At 41.8% G+C, this 15,116-nt stretch overlaps 2 pseudogenes across 2 annotated transcripts; both read right to left on the bottom strand.

Annotated features, from left to right (window-relative positions):
- Positions 1-8,219: 8,219 nt before the first annotated feature.
- On the bottom strand, positions 8,220-8,960 carry LOC308499035 (AP-2 complex subunit beta-like; annotated as a pseudogene). Its single transcript has one exon. The product of its transcript is annotated as an AP-2 complex subunit beta-like (transcript).
- Positions 8,961-8,967: 7 nt separating this feature from the next.
- Positions 8,968-14,551, bottom strand: LOC308499036 (AP-2 complex subunit beta-like; annotated as a pseudogene). Its single transcript has 4 exons — positions 14,433-14,551; positions 11,696-11,816; positions 10,132-11,152; positions 8,968-9,473 (listed from the first exon to the last, which is right to left on the bottom strand). The product of its transcript is annotated as an AP-2 complex subunit beta-like (transcript).
- Between the last annotated feature and the right edge of the window lie 565 nt (positions 14,552-15,116).

Below are 15,116 nucleotides of genomic sequence, written 5' to 3' on the forward strand. Positions count from 1 at the left end.
TTATTAATGAATATCAGACCCATTTATGTAGGAGGATTATATGTTTGTCTTGCCCTGTCTTATAAAGTCATCTGATATAATAATTTATTTTACTTTTTTACACAACTCATTGTTAAAAGAGTTGGAAAAGGAAGTGGGTAGGGACCCCAGAATTCAAGATAAACACAAATGAATGAAGTCTGAGGTCTGCAGAAAGTCCAAGGTTTGGAATGATTGAAATCAAGGAGCACATGTGTATGTTAGATATTACAACTACAACTGTCTCAAAAACACTTGTTGAAATACATTAAATTCATTAAAGGTCTTTGATATAAATTACTTCTCATATTTATGAGTCTTGCAAATTCAATGTTATTTTCTTAATGTTTTTTAGGAAGAAAATAAGGCCAAGCTTCTTTCTCAAAGTCACACAAGAGAAATGATGGGCCAGACTCAAAATATCAAGTCAACAGCATCTGCATCATCACTTTTATTTGGATGAATTTCCATGAGCAAAAATATTCTCTTCAAGCAGAGCAGACTGTCCAACGTCTGCTTATGGTGTTTCCCCGAAAATAAGACTGCATCTTATATTATTTCTTTTGTTCCAAAATATGCACTAGGGCGTATTTTCAGGGCATATCTTATTTTTTCATGTACAACAATCTACATTTATTCAAATACAGTCATGTCATCTTCTTCTGGAACATCGTCATAATGTACTAAATGCGTCCATCTGGCTGACGATCTTAACTGGGGCTTATTTTTAGGGTAGGTCTTATTTTTGGTGAAACAAGGTAAAAACATTCATGTTTACACAGTGAAGAAAGTGTTGATCTCTGAGTTGATTAGTTACTAAGTGGAGAAACCACAACCTTCTCCCATTACAGAACCTGGCAAGTGTATGGAGATAAACTTGGATCTGTCCTGGGCCAGCATCTCAACAACATGGATCAGTAAACTCACCCATGTCATATTCAGTGGTGCAGTGGGGGGCTTGCATCTGGGACTTCAGTATCTGTGCACCGTTCCCCTCCTCTAGATGGGGAGTCTCCATATTGACATTTATTTAGTCTTTTAGCCTTCTTCCAAGCAAGAGGTTTTCAAAAGGTAAGTTTATTGCCTAGTTAGTAAGACAATTATATAACAAAGTGAATCCCAGTAACTAGCCCAAATTGTGATATACAGTAAGCACTCAAATGCTTCTCTAAAAAGTAAAATATTTTATATCAAGAGACTTCTATTTTCTGACATAAAGAGACATTTTTCTAAACAGGGCGTACAGGTGGCAAGTAAACATATGAAAAAATGCTCAACTACACTAATCGTTAGAGAAATGAAAATAAAAACCACAATGAGATACTACCTTACCCCAGTCCAAATGGCTATCATCAATAAATCAACAAACAACAAGTGCTGGCACGGATGTGGAGAAAAGGGAACCTTTGTGCACTGTTGGTGGGATTGCAGATTGGTGCAGCCACTATGGAAAACAGTATGGAGGTATCTCAGAAAACTGAAATTGAAACTACCTTATGACCCAGCAATTCCACTCCTAGGTATCTATCTGGAGAAATACAAAACTCTAATTCGAAAAAATTTATGCATCCCTATGTTTATTGCAGCACTTTACACAACAGCCAAGACATGGAAACAACCAAAATGCCCATCGGTAGATGACTGCATTAAGAAACTGTGGTGCATTTATACAATGGAGTATTACTCAGCCATAAAGAAGAATAAAATCTTACCTTTTGCAACAATATGGGTGGACCTAGAAAACATTATGCTAAGTCAAATAAGACAGAGAAAGACAAATACCATATGATCTCATTTATATGTGGATTCTAAAGAAAAGAATAAATGAACGAACTAATCAGAAACAGTCTCAGAGACATAGAGGAAAAACTGAGGGTTGCTAGATGGGAGAGGGGTGGGAATAAGGGGGAAGGTGAGGGGATTAGAAAACAGTCGGTAACCACAAGATTGCCATGGGGATACGAAAGTCAGGTTGGGGAATATAATCAACAATGTTGTAAAGATTTTGTAGGGTATCCAATTGACATTTGTCTCCTTAGGGAGACCACCTCAGGGATGATGTAGATGCCTGATCACTGCACTGTACACCTGAAGCTGAACAATAATGAATGTCAACTACAATTTTATATATATTCTTCATATATATATATATATATATATATATATATGAAGTGGAGTATAACATTAGGAATAGAGACAGTGGAAATATAATGGCTCTGTGCGATGTCAGAAGGATAGTAGATTGGGGGAAGGGGTTATCACTGTGTGAGGGATATAAATGATAAATGTCTAGCTATTACATTGTTTTGTACACCTGAAACTAATAAAAAAAAAAGGAAAGAGAGAGAGAGACTTCTATTTTCCTACGTAACTTTTTTTAAAAAAGGTGAATATTAAAGATAAGGTTTTCAATGAATATTAAGAAAATCATTATCATTTATTAAATACCTACACTGATGCCCTTCAACTGTGTCATTTACACAATCTCATTTAATCTCTACAATCATCTTGAAAGCTGTTTTTTTATTTTTATTATTTAATAATAAGGGGAAAAGATAATCAGGTAAATTGAATAACACACCCAAGTGACCTGAAAATAAATGGTACTGAAAGGATTTGAATCCATGATTGGTTGACTTCAAACTCAAAGCATGTTTTCCTTCATGTCAGTGGATCTAAGTGTGGTACTTGGACCAACAGTGTCAGTATCACCTGAGAACTTGTTAAACATGAGAATACTTGGGTCCTGACTGAGACATACTGAATCCTAAACTTTTGAGCTAGGGCCCAGCCACCTTGTTTGTGCTGCCTTCTAGGTGGTCCTGATGCCACTCAAGTGTGAGTCATTGTATCTGACTGTCAACCTTCTTGTTTGCATTTGCTGGCCTTCCAGTACATCTTTGTTCTTACCTCTGAGTCATATACTGTTTGCGTACATTATGCTGACCAAAAATAATTTCTATCAGCTTCAACAAGTTGTCATAGCTTTTCTGCAATGGAAATGTTTTTCTCACATAAAAATTGAAATATGTGGCAGTTCTTCTGAGGATACTATGTATCTTGGAAAACAACAATTTTTACATAAGGACATTCGTAGCTATAAAAACCATTGTTACTCTCTATAGTGTTAACACAACTATTGATAGACTTTTATTTTACTTGCCAAGTTATTTCAGTATGGAAAATGATCTTACAATTAAACCTTAAACGATGTATTGTGCAACATTTCCTAATAAAGAAAAGTCAATGAAGTAAACAAGTCATTGAGGTGTGATTTTGTTCACCATCATCAAAAAAGGTGCATTTGCTTATCAGTGTAACCTGGAGGTGTCTGTTCTGTGGCCATCTTTTATCTTCCCACACCTACAATGAGGCCAGAGTCAGCACTCTATTGCATCCACATTTGACCACAAGTAAAATAGCCCAGCAACAGAAGCCGTGACTCCACCTCCAGCTGTAGGAGCATGCCATGTGGAAGGGTTCTATAAAAGCCAGAGAAAGGGTGTCCTTGGAGACGCATAGGAATTTAGATGCACCGAAAAACTGAATTGTGTTCTTACAACCTGCTATTCCCAGGTCACCTGTCTCTCTAGGATTCTCCACATGCCATTTCACTGTGCTAGATCCAGCCTCCTCCCTCCCTAATCTTGCCCTTGGCAAATTAAATGTTAAATACCTCTTCTTCCTGGCCCTCTGCAAACAAAGGAATCTTCCTTGTGATCAATTTTCCCAAACCACAGGGCTAATCATAAATATATTTTTCTTCCTACTACACATATTCAAAAGAAGAAAAATATCTAATCTTTGAAACCATTCTTTTTTATTTTTATTTTTCATTCTAAGACAGCTCCATTGTAGAGTTGGAGATATTGTAGAGGCTGTTCACCAGAGGCAGAGATGGGGTGGGGGAGGGGGGCAATAAGAAGCAGTTGCTACCACCACCACCACTAGCTCTGAACAATGCTGCTGGCCCCAGGATATGACAAAGGCCCGCCCTTTAGATGGAACCAGAAGACAATGCATCTTTTTGCGCAGGAATTTAGACATCAACTTCTGGTTTCCCCTCAGCAGCCCTTTGCTAGCTCCCAATAATTCTGGGGCAGAAATCACTTTGATGACAAAAAAAAAGGAACTCCTCCACCTGTGATTACTTTTTTCTAATTTGCTGCTGATTATTATTGAGTCTGTTCAGGAAGCACAATGTGATCATACATTTTACTGGACAGATTTTTATACTTTCTTCTGTCCTTAAGGAAATAGTCACTACAGCTCTGGGAAAGGAAAACATTCAACAAACAAAAAGAACACTTGAGACAAGATGTGGATCACTGGTCATGGGCACCACAGCACAGAGGTTTCTGAGGGGCAGCTTCATGATGAATGTGGGCAATTGAGTGGGGCCTGCACCCAGCATGAGCCCAGCCCACTCCCAATACTTCCTTTCTCCTGTCTTGTCTCTGCAACAAGCAGCCTGGCACACTGGTTAGGAGCAAGCATTCTGGAACCAGACAGTTTGGGATTAAAATTCTGTTTCTGCCATTAGTAACTGCATAAATTTGGAGGAGTTAATTTTTTGTATCTCAGTTTCCTTATTGATTAAATAGAGGGTCTAACAAAATTATTGTGTCATAGGTATTTAGTTGTCTATTATTGCAAAATAAATCACCAGAGTTAGTGGTTTGAAACAGCAGCAATCATGTTTTCTCTCAAGGTGTTTGTGGACATCAGTTCAGGAAGGGTTTTGTTGGACAGATCTGGTTCGGCATCTCTGCTGGAGTCATGGCAGTTGTACAGAGGCCGGTGCTGGATCTGGAGTCTGTGGATAAAGCAGCAGTGGATGGCTAGACATCTCTCTCCTAACACAGCCCAGGGCCTCCTCATGTGTTCTCTTCAAGTGAGCTAGTTTGGGCTTTCTTGCAGCCCAGCAACCTCGGGGCAGTTGGGCTGCTTATAATGTGCTGAAGGCCTCCAGGAGTAATCTAGCAAAGTGGGAGCTGCAGCATTTTCTATGAACCAGCCTTCAAAGTTATCTGGTATCACTTCTGATGTAGGTGATGTTGGATTTGCAGGCAGTTTCTAAGTGTGGGCCGGGATCGTGTCTCGTGAAGCAGAAGAATGGAAACACGGACCAGGGAGTGGCAAAAAGTTTTAAGAAGAGGATAGTTTATTAGACGCAGAAGAGGTTGCAGCTCCCGAGCGGAAGGGGGTCCCGAATGGGGGTGCCCCATGACTGAGGCAAAAGCTTTTATTTTTATACCTCCCATTGCCTGCTTGGGGAAGGGGAGCTGTTTGAAGAAGGGAACTGTTTAAAGAAGGGAACTGGCGCCTTCTAATGAAATTTGTCTACCAGGTTTGTTCTGCTTGCCCATCCTAAAGGAATTAGCAAAGTAACCCACTCTTATCTATCAGATCAGCTCCATTTGTCAGGCCAAAATGAATTTTTTGATTAACCTCAAGGCCTTGTCACATTTTGTCCTGGAGCAAAGAAGTGATTTTAAAACCTGAGGTTTTAGGGTATGGCTGTCTTTGTTTATTCTACCAGGGACTTCCCTGTCTACCTAGGGACATGCTAACTCTGCTGTGTCACTTCCACCATATGCTATTGACCAGAACATTCAAAACAGCTTGACTTTCAAGGAGACACCCTTCGCCATTGGAGGGCATCAGAGTCTCATGCTACCATTAGCCATAGGATCACGGCAGTGTTGTAGGCACATCCGCAAAACGCAATCTGCCACATCAGGGGTGTCATGGCATGCAGACAAGTTAGCTCCCTAAAAAGCTCAGACTGTGCTAGCCCTGACAAAGCAGGCGCCTTAGAGGACACACAGCCAAATCACCCAAACAGGGTTTGGCAGCCTTTGAAACAGCAAGACATCCGTTCCCTGCACCAGGGGCCAGACTCTCAGGAGCAGCTACTGCCAACTCAGCAGTAGGGAAGCTGAGCCCATTTATGGACCTTCTACCTGAAGTACCTTCCCCAGGTAGAAGGAGTAGAATAGACAAGAAGATCTGCTAAATGGCTAGAAAGTGCTTTTGTGTTTTTTGTGCTTCTATGAAAGCTAAAACACGATTTGACTGAGATCCCAGAAGCACGGTGTTAGAGGTCGTGTCAGTCTCAGCACGCTCATGTTTGCTGGGACTAGAACCTGTCCAGAGTTGCCGTGTGCAGCCATACACTTGTGCACTTGCACGGCCTTTGAGTCAGATGAGTGGAGTCAGGTGAACACTACTGCACATAATCATGGGGGAGGAAGCAGACGATGGCCCATCCCCACCGGCTGCTCCTGCACAGGACTCCTTCTCTCACTTTCCCACTTGACCCTGCCTCTTTCAGTCTTGCCTTTAGACTTTGACCACTGCTCCTGGCTGGCCCTACCTGGATGCCTGGGGCCTTTGTGATCCTTCCATGCATGCTCTGTAATGCATCCCCACATCCTCCTGCTTCTAGTTCCAAATCTCTGTCACACCCATCTGAGCCCTCCCCGCTGCTTCCGCCTCCCCATGTCTTCACTTATCCTTTCCCACATCTCCATTTCGCGTTCGTCCCTCCATTCCAGTCTCTGTGCTCCAGCTAGTAACCTTAACATGGGGCTTGAAGTATAAGTTTTGTCCCTGTAAGAAATATTATAGAACAAACCTTTTTTAATAATAAGAAAATAGGTTATAAATGCTAAGAGGTTGTAATAATTTAAACTGCATGTTTTGATTTTATATAGTTTCAACTTAGCACCTGAAGTATAAGGAGATTATTGAAATATAAGGACAATGTTGTTTTCCCATTCCTCTCAGCTTCCCTCCCTGCAAGTCAATTGTTATTTTTATATTAGCAATGTTTATAATGTTCACATTTGATTACATTGTTGCGGAAAAAGCTGCGAGGACTGAGAGACTCAAGCAGCACGCAGAGGTCAGGGAGAACACAGCTTTATTACGCCAGCAGGCTCAGCGGGATTGTTCCAAAGACTGAGCACTTCCTGGGGTCCGGCGCTTTGTTTTATAGTTAGGCCTCCGGGTTTGGGGGGGATTCGCGCTATTGCTATTGCAACGCTAGGGATTGGTTAAATCTGGCCGGGGTGCCGGGATGTCCATCCCTAGCAGCTGTGTCTTTTTTCAACATTTGTTTTGACAGGGAGGTCACTAACCTTAGTGCCTGCAGGAGACAGTTCCGATAAGGGGATGGAGCTCTTAGTGGGGGTTTCCCGGGGAAAAAACCATCCCGACAACATAAACACAGTTTTCATGATTTTTAGCATTGTCACAATGTGTAAACTGGTCCAAAGCTCAGTGCCCTCACTGCCCTCTCTTTTGGCTCTCCCATGTCTAAGTTCTTCCACTGGCTGCCATTCACTGTTGGTAGGTTTTTGTTTGTTTGTTCATTTGTTTCAATTTGTTTTTGTTTTCAAATTGAGCTTAAGGGTGTTATGTTTCTTCAGATCTGTCACCTTTGAAATGATCAGCCTGGAGCTGTAATATTTGAATGTTTAGTACACTGTTTTTGAAAATACTTTATTTCCCTTAGAATATTTAGAACTAATTGCATATCTTTATGGCATCAAACAGTGCCCAAGAAAAATCTGATGCCATATCCTTCCCCCTCACAAAATGCCATTCTATGCATGATCTACTTGAGGTTAGTTTGCCTGATTTTCCTGGAATCTGATATGTACTTTTGAATTTCAGAATTAGGAAGTTTCCTCTTGGGGTAAGTTTTTCCTTGTGTATAAGAATATGTGTTTTGTTACCTTTGCTAAGGTCTGATTTTCAGGGACCTAGTTATCTTTAGATAACTTTGTCTTTCTTCCATGTCATCTTTTCTCTAATTGCTTTACTTATTTTAGTTTTTGACACTTTTCCTTACTTTAATATTTTTCTGCTTTTTAAGTGAGCTCTCAGTTACAAAATCTCAAACTACACTAAAAAATGCCAGCCAGTATAGAGAAGCCTACAAGTAAGGACAGACAGCAGCAGCAGGTGATAAGAGGTGGGAAGTGATTGAAGCAGCAATTACAAACGTTCACAAGCAGCTAAAACTATCCAACAGGTTGTACTTTAATATCAGCACACATTAGACTAGTCAGTACTTTGGAAGATGGCCTTGCATTTGGGTTCAGATTCTACATGGCAATACAATTTCTTCCAGTTAAGAGTTCTTGGCTTTCACCAATCATAGGGTGGCCAGAGGGCACCAGACCAGTCTATTAATTTTTCAAAATGCTGTCATAGACCTGATAGATGTACTGAGAGACTTCAGGAGCTCTGCACTTCAGCGACAGTGTATAATTGGGGTTTCTGAGCTGGATATGAAGCTCAGCCGAGATCCAAATGCCATTAGTGAACTTCAGGGACTGGTACAGCATGTTTTACCCTTCTACATTCCTCTTGGCAATAGTATAAATGTTGTTTTGCAATTTGCTGGAAACAGTATCCATAATTAAATGACATTCCTTAATCTGGAACTGAAGTTCCTTATCACTGGGAATATCCTTCCATGTTGCAAGGAAGACCTGTTGCTCCATTTAACCATCTTCTACAAAAAGCATATTGAGTAGGATGAAACATCTGAACTAGAAGACATCTGTATTATTTTTCACGACCACCTGCAGTTTATTCAGAGGTTTCGTCTTCATCATTAGACCCAGATTCCATCTGAGCTTAAGGTATTGACAGACAGGGAGATGTCACTTCTCTGGTTTGGCATTGGAGGTGTATGGATGGCCAGAGGAGTGCTGAAGAATGACACCAAAGCTATTCATGCTAAACTGTATTGCAAAGTCTGTCATGTGCTACAGAACTTTGTTGGTGAAGTTCATTTCCATATAGATGTGCCCTTGGTAAGGAGTAAATGTCCCGGAAATCTCCAAGCCTTTAGCTTTTACTGCTGTCAGACGGACAGCCTTAGGAGCCACATATCCGCCAGGTGCCACACCTATCTCTGCCATGATTTCCTTCCACAAAGGTATTGGGAGGCTTGTGGTACACAGAGTCCAAAGAACCAATATGGCACATTAGCTCATCCAGCAGAGTTGGCTCAATAAGATTTGTCTCCTCAGAGATGAGTGGCTTCTCAGACAAGACTACTTCTTTGGCTGTGACAGGGTCTGTTGAGAGAAGGCACCAATAAATATAGCCCCTATCTTGAAGGTCAGAATTATCAGAATCCTGTGTTGCGAAACTCAAGACCTGCTGTCCTTGCTCCTGTGTTTCTGATGGTTTCTTGAGAAACAACTTCACTATGGTAGTAAGCAGAGCAAACTGCACCAGAGTGCTTTCATCATGAAAACTCCAGGAAGCTCTCTAGTCACTCATCTGCACTGTCAATCCTTTTGGCATATTCTTCCACAATCCAAATTATAGCTGCTGGAGCCTAAGTTCTCACACAGAATGGTGATGTATTTTCACACTTAGGGGGTCCCTGCTGAAGTGTCCCTAATGACCACCATCATCTCATGGACCACTATTGTGAGTGACGCATGACTATCAGAGTAGCAGTCTCACACATGTCTGTGTCTTTCCACAATGTCACACTTTATTAGAATAAAGCCATGGATCTAGACCTACTGACTCAGTTTACCACAGGCATTAACCAAGGCTCCAATAAGAGGATAGCCTCCAATGGTCAAGGTAGAGTGGTTTCACACAAGAGGCTCACAAGCAATAAGGTTAGGCAAGGCAGAGTCTTAGGAAAGAAGGATGAGAGAAAGAGAGAGTCCAGAGTTCCCCAAGAATCCATATGGTTCAGGGATTCATAGTGTTGGGCATCGGGCCAGCCTGGTAAGATGGTCAGGAGGCAAAGCTTCCAGCATTCCATCTGGGACGAGTGCAGATGTGGCTATCAACTCGTCAGGTGAGGCCTGAGCACTGCGCCATCAGAGCTCTGATCTTATGCTCAAGACTGGGTGCAGTGCCCCCATCTGCAGTCCCATGAAGCTCATCTACAATCCAATAAAGTCATCCAGATAGTCACACTCCACCTGCATCTGGATTTATCTGGTTAAGGCGTTCACTGGTTACACCTTTCACATGGTGCTCTGGCATGACTGTCCCTTTGTGACTGACATAGGTATCAGAATTATTAGAGTTCATTTTGTGTTCATAATTAATGCTCTATACAACATAATTTGCGTTGGTCTGGATGAGAGCACGCAATGCGCTTGCCCAGCGTCCTGCAGATTGCCCCACCTGATGGCACACCAGAGGTGCAGGGCCCACATTGTTTTGCAAACACAGCTTCCACCTCTGTGGCACCTGTCTTCAGTTCTTCCAGAACCTGAGCAGTAATGACATGGGATGCCAGGTGAATCATGATGTCCACTTCTTCAGTTTAACATAGATGGGATCATTGTACTTCAAAAAGAAGACTTCGATTTCCGGCTTCAAGATTTCAGGCCTTTTCTGGACAGCTAAGTCGATGTTTCTCAGGGTACCTCTGGCTCCCCAGAAGCGAAGTGACAAGTGGAGGGGCCAGCTTCTTCAGCAGTATGTTCTAGTAGTCAGAGTCCTTGGGTAACAACTCTAGACATTTCATTAGGACTTTTACTGCTGAAAGCCCCACTGCTGAGCTGGCATGAGATACCCGGGGAATCACCCACTCACAGATGCTCTGAGCCTCCGGTCATCCTTAGGGTTGTAATTAGATAGGCAGTCCAGGATGAAAATCTGTCCCCATTCAGGGCTGTCAGCAGCTTACTAATGTTCTGTGGGTTCAGATCTGTTTGGGTGAAAGTCACTGATTTTAGATAGTTCTGCTATAGCATTAGCCATCACTGTTGGATTTGAATCTGCTCTGAGATCCTGCAGCGAATCCAGAAATCCCTGATCTTCCACCATTTGGGCATTGATGTCATGGAATTTTACCATGCAGACTGCTGCTGTTATCCTAACATAAGGATCTTCATCCTTCAAGCACTGTATGCAACCAGGGTTCTGACTGCCAAGGCCCAAATCAGAGGATTGGGATGGTTACAGCCCTTCACAGGCTGTTAACAGCCTTGATGGCCATGCCTGGCTGACTCTTGGCATACTTCATCAAGGAGAGATACACGAGCTTTTTTAATTCTAGGTTTTGGGTCTGCATACAGTTCACTACATCTGAAAAGAGAGAGCTAACATCCTCCCCCACTGTCATAGCAGCAATTGAAGGAGAATTTTGTCTCTGTGAGTCCCCAAATGATGTAGGGGACTTTGGAGTGAGTGAGTGAGTGTCAGGATTGTGTTTCGTGAGACCCAAGAATGGAAACATGGACCAAGGAGAGGCAAAGAGTTTTAAAAAGAGGAGAGTTTATTGAAAGTCAAGGGTCAGAGCTCCCGAGTGGAAGGGGTCCCAAATGGGAGTTCCCTGTGACTGAGGCAGAAGCTCTTACTTTTATACCTTCCCTTGCCTGTTTGGGGAAGGGGCGCTGTTTGAAGAAGGGAACTAGTGCCTTCGAATGAAATTTGTCTACCAGGTTTGTTCTGCTTGCCCATTCTGAAGGAAAATAAACCACTCTTATCTATCACATCTGCTCCATTTGTCAGGCCAAAAGAAATTTTATGATTCACCTTAAGGCCTTGTTACACTTTATCCTGGAGCGAAGCTGTGATTTCAAAACCTAGAGGTTTAGGATATGGCTGTCTTTGTTTATTCCACCAGGGATCTCCCTGTCTACCTAGGGACATGCTAACTAACCTGTCTCACGATTACTTCCTTCACAGCCTCCTTCCTCTCTTTCTTTTCATTGTTGACTTCAGCCTTTAATTCAAAGATTCTTCCTTTTTTATTGGTAGTGAAGTACTTGGAGTCAGTTATGCTGTTGGATCTTTAACATGCACTGGAGGCAAGGGCGGGGGTGGGGCAGCAGACCAAGAGCACCACTTGAATGGTGGTGTACTGCTTTACTTATTTTAAATCAAGGCTTTCTGCAGGTAATCCAATTGCCAGTACTGACTATTCAGTTCTTCACTGATTTTAATATTTCACTGGGATTGAGTGTTGTTTTGGTTCCCGGTTTGTGTCCTTAGACTGTTAGTCTTTCTTTTGGTCTAATTTATTTTTGTGTGTGTGTGTGTGTGTGTGTGTGTGTGTGTGTGTGTGTTTTACCTTTTCTTACAGCTTTAGAATTTGTGTATTAACCTATTCTATGTTGTAAAGGAATGTTGATATATTTTCCTGTATTTATCCACTTAGGTTTTTTTTTCTCCCTATAGTTTGTGCATGTCTTTGGCATGATACACTACATATATTTACATTCATTCATTTATTATTATTATTTGTTTTGCAGCAGTGAGTTTTCACAGTTGCCATGTTGTTTCTTTCCCTCCTATTCAGGCTTAGGTAGTGCAACTACATTCCTGTGGTGTAGTGTGAGTGATTCATTCCCTCTCAGCACACAGTATGTGAAGCCAGCTGCTGTCCTCTTTCTAGTTGCCACTGGAAGACAGGGATGAGTGCTTTGAACTCTGGCAGGTCTTTGTAGCCTGAGGACATGGTGAACACCTGGAGGGATCTAGGGTCCCTCTGTAGGCAGCCTTAGTGGGATGACCTATGTATAGCTTGTCCTGTGAGAAGCTTTTAATGTTCTGCACCAGAATTCCTCAAGCCCCTATCCCCCATCACCACCACACTAAGATGTAATTCCTTTGCCTGAGACACAGCACTCTTGGGCTTTGGATATTTTCCTTGACTCAATGGGAATAATGAAGCCTCAATGTTAAGATATACAAAAACTGTTGTGTACTCTTCTCATTCTCACTTATTTCTCCCAGCTCTGACTATCTCTTTGCTTTAAGAACAACAGGAAAATGCAAAGGTTAACCATTCACGTTGCTTCTCTTCAGTTTTAGGGTTACTAGTTCACATTTTCAGGATTAACGAGGTTCTGGGATGTCAGAACAAAATTTAACATTTGAGTCTGTGCCTACGTAGAATGGTATATTTCCTTCATTAATCAACAGTTTTATTTTGTTTTGTTTGCATTCGTGTTGTAATATTATAATCTCAGCGATCTGTACTTGCTCTTGGTCAGTTTTACTGCTATGCGGTGATTTTAATCTGCCATCTTAACCATCAACTTTTCTTTGAAAATAAATCTTTCCTGGAATCAATGTCCATGTAGTTCTATCTCAAAGCACTGTTGCATTTGAGTGCAGTTCACCACCAAAATGAAATAATGAAATCATCTTAAAAGTCTGTTCCTCACTTGCACCTAGAGGGTGTTAAGTGGTAGGTCGTTCATTCATCATGCAACACCCCTCACGTCCTCCTTCCTTTCCTCCCCAATTTTTTAACACCTTGTACTTTCTTTCTAACTCAGAAACATTTCTCAGTCAATATAGCCTGGCACATCTTTTGTCCTCCTCTTCTTTTTTCTTCTCAATTATATTTCACAAAAGGTAAAACAATCAGTTCTGGAAGAAAGCTACTCCCTTCTTGGAGGGCCAAGAAGGGAATAAGCTGATCCTGCCTCGCAGGGAAGAAAACAGAGGCTATAAATTTTCATGATAGTCCTGTGACATGACAGTTAGAAGTGTGGTTACTCTAATCAAAGAAACGGCAGATGGAGGGCCTTATGTCCAACTTGTTATTACCTTCCCTGTCTCTCCATTCTCCTCACTTCAAGGGCATGGGCTTTGGGAGACACCTTTTTAGGATCTTAGAGTTTAGCTGAAGTCTGAATTTGAAGAGCACTCCAGGTATATGGAAAAAGTAAAAATGCAGCATTACAAATTGGCTCTTCAGTTAGTGTGTTGGGACAATTGACCTGCTTACGGGAAAATAACATAAAATCAGCTCACAAATAAATAAAATGTATATTCTTGGTGGATTAAATATTTAAACATGAACAATAAAAACACAAAAGTTTAGAAGAAAATATATTTTTATCACATCATGGTAGGTAAAGATTTTTTTAAAAAGACAAAACAGCACAGAACATAAAGGAAAAGATTGATAAATTTGATTCATTAGAATAAAATATTTATGATCCAAAAAATCCAAAATAAGCAAAATTAAAAGAAGACACACTAGGTTGGAGGAGACATTTGCCAAGAAAAACTATAATAGTCACCAGAATACAGAAAGAACTTCTATAAATCAAGACAAAAACAATACAACAAAGTAAATGGGATATGATATGTGCAGGCAATTCACAGAAAAGAAAAACAGCCAGCACATCAACATCTAGTATGATGCTTAAACTCCTTAGATTCGGTACATTCAATGAAAATGACAAAAGGATGTCATCTCATTCTCATCGATTGGCCGGTCAGCTGGTGCCATCGCAGAGGCCAGTGTCCAAGGCCTGATGAGAATCACATTCCTACAGGTGAAGGTGCTGCAAACAGGGCTGACCTTGTGTTCTCTCATTTGCACTTTCCTCACTTTAAAAACTAGCTTTTATTTATGTTTCTGCTTTGAAGGCTTCTTAGAGGCTTACCTCACATCCTCAACAGCCCCTGCCTCCCTTGGCTCCTTGCTTTCAGGGCCTGGATTAATTCTTTCCTGCTCAATGATGGAGAGGAGACTTGTCACTTGTGGTTCTCTGCTATTTACCATGCAGCTTCCATGAGAGCATCATTTAATTCTGAGCATCCCTATGAAGTGTGTGGTCATTGTCTCCACTTCACAAATGAGGAAAGAGACTCAGAGAGGCGAACTGAGCCTTGCAACGTTCTGCCGCGGGCCAGAATTCCCCCAGGATGCCCGAGGCTGCACACAGTGCTCTGCTCCTCCCAACCACCCGGTTGCCCCCAGCTCCCCACTCTCACCGCTCCTCCCCTGGGCTGAGCAGCCCTCCCTGCTGCTGTGGCTGGGGAACGGAGCACAGAACCCACATGTGGATAGCACAGATGTGTTTAAAGCAGCCTAGAGGAAAAGCAGTTCATGAACAGCCTCGTTCTCCTAGGGCAATCACACGCAATGAACAGATTTGCTAATTTCACATTCCTACCTTTCCAATAAATGTGCAATTTCATATGTGGATTTGTTGTTCATTTGTCAACATGAGATTGCTCCACTTTGAAGCAGAGATGAAAAAAGCAGTGGGAGGGGCTCAGGGCGACCTGTGTTCAGGTATCACCTGCACAGGGACAGACCCTGCTGCTCTCCACAAGGCTTTATC

This window comes from Rhinolophus hipposideros (assembly GCF_964194185.1).
Source record: "Rhinolophus hipposideros genome assembly, chromosome: 6".
NCBI classification, from domain to species: Eukaryota; Metazoa; Chordata; class Mammalia; order Chiroptera; family Rhinolophidae; genus Rhinolophus; species Rhinolophus hipposideros.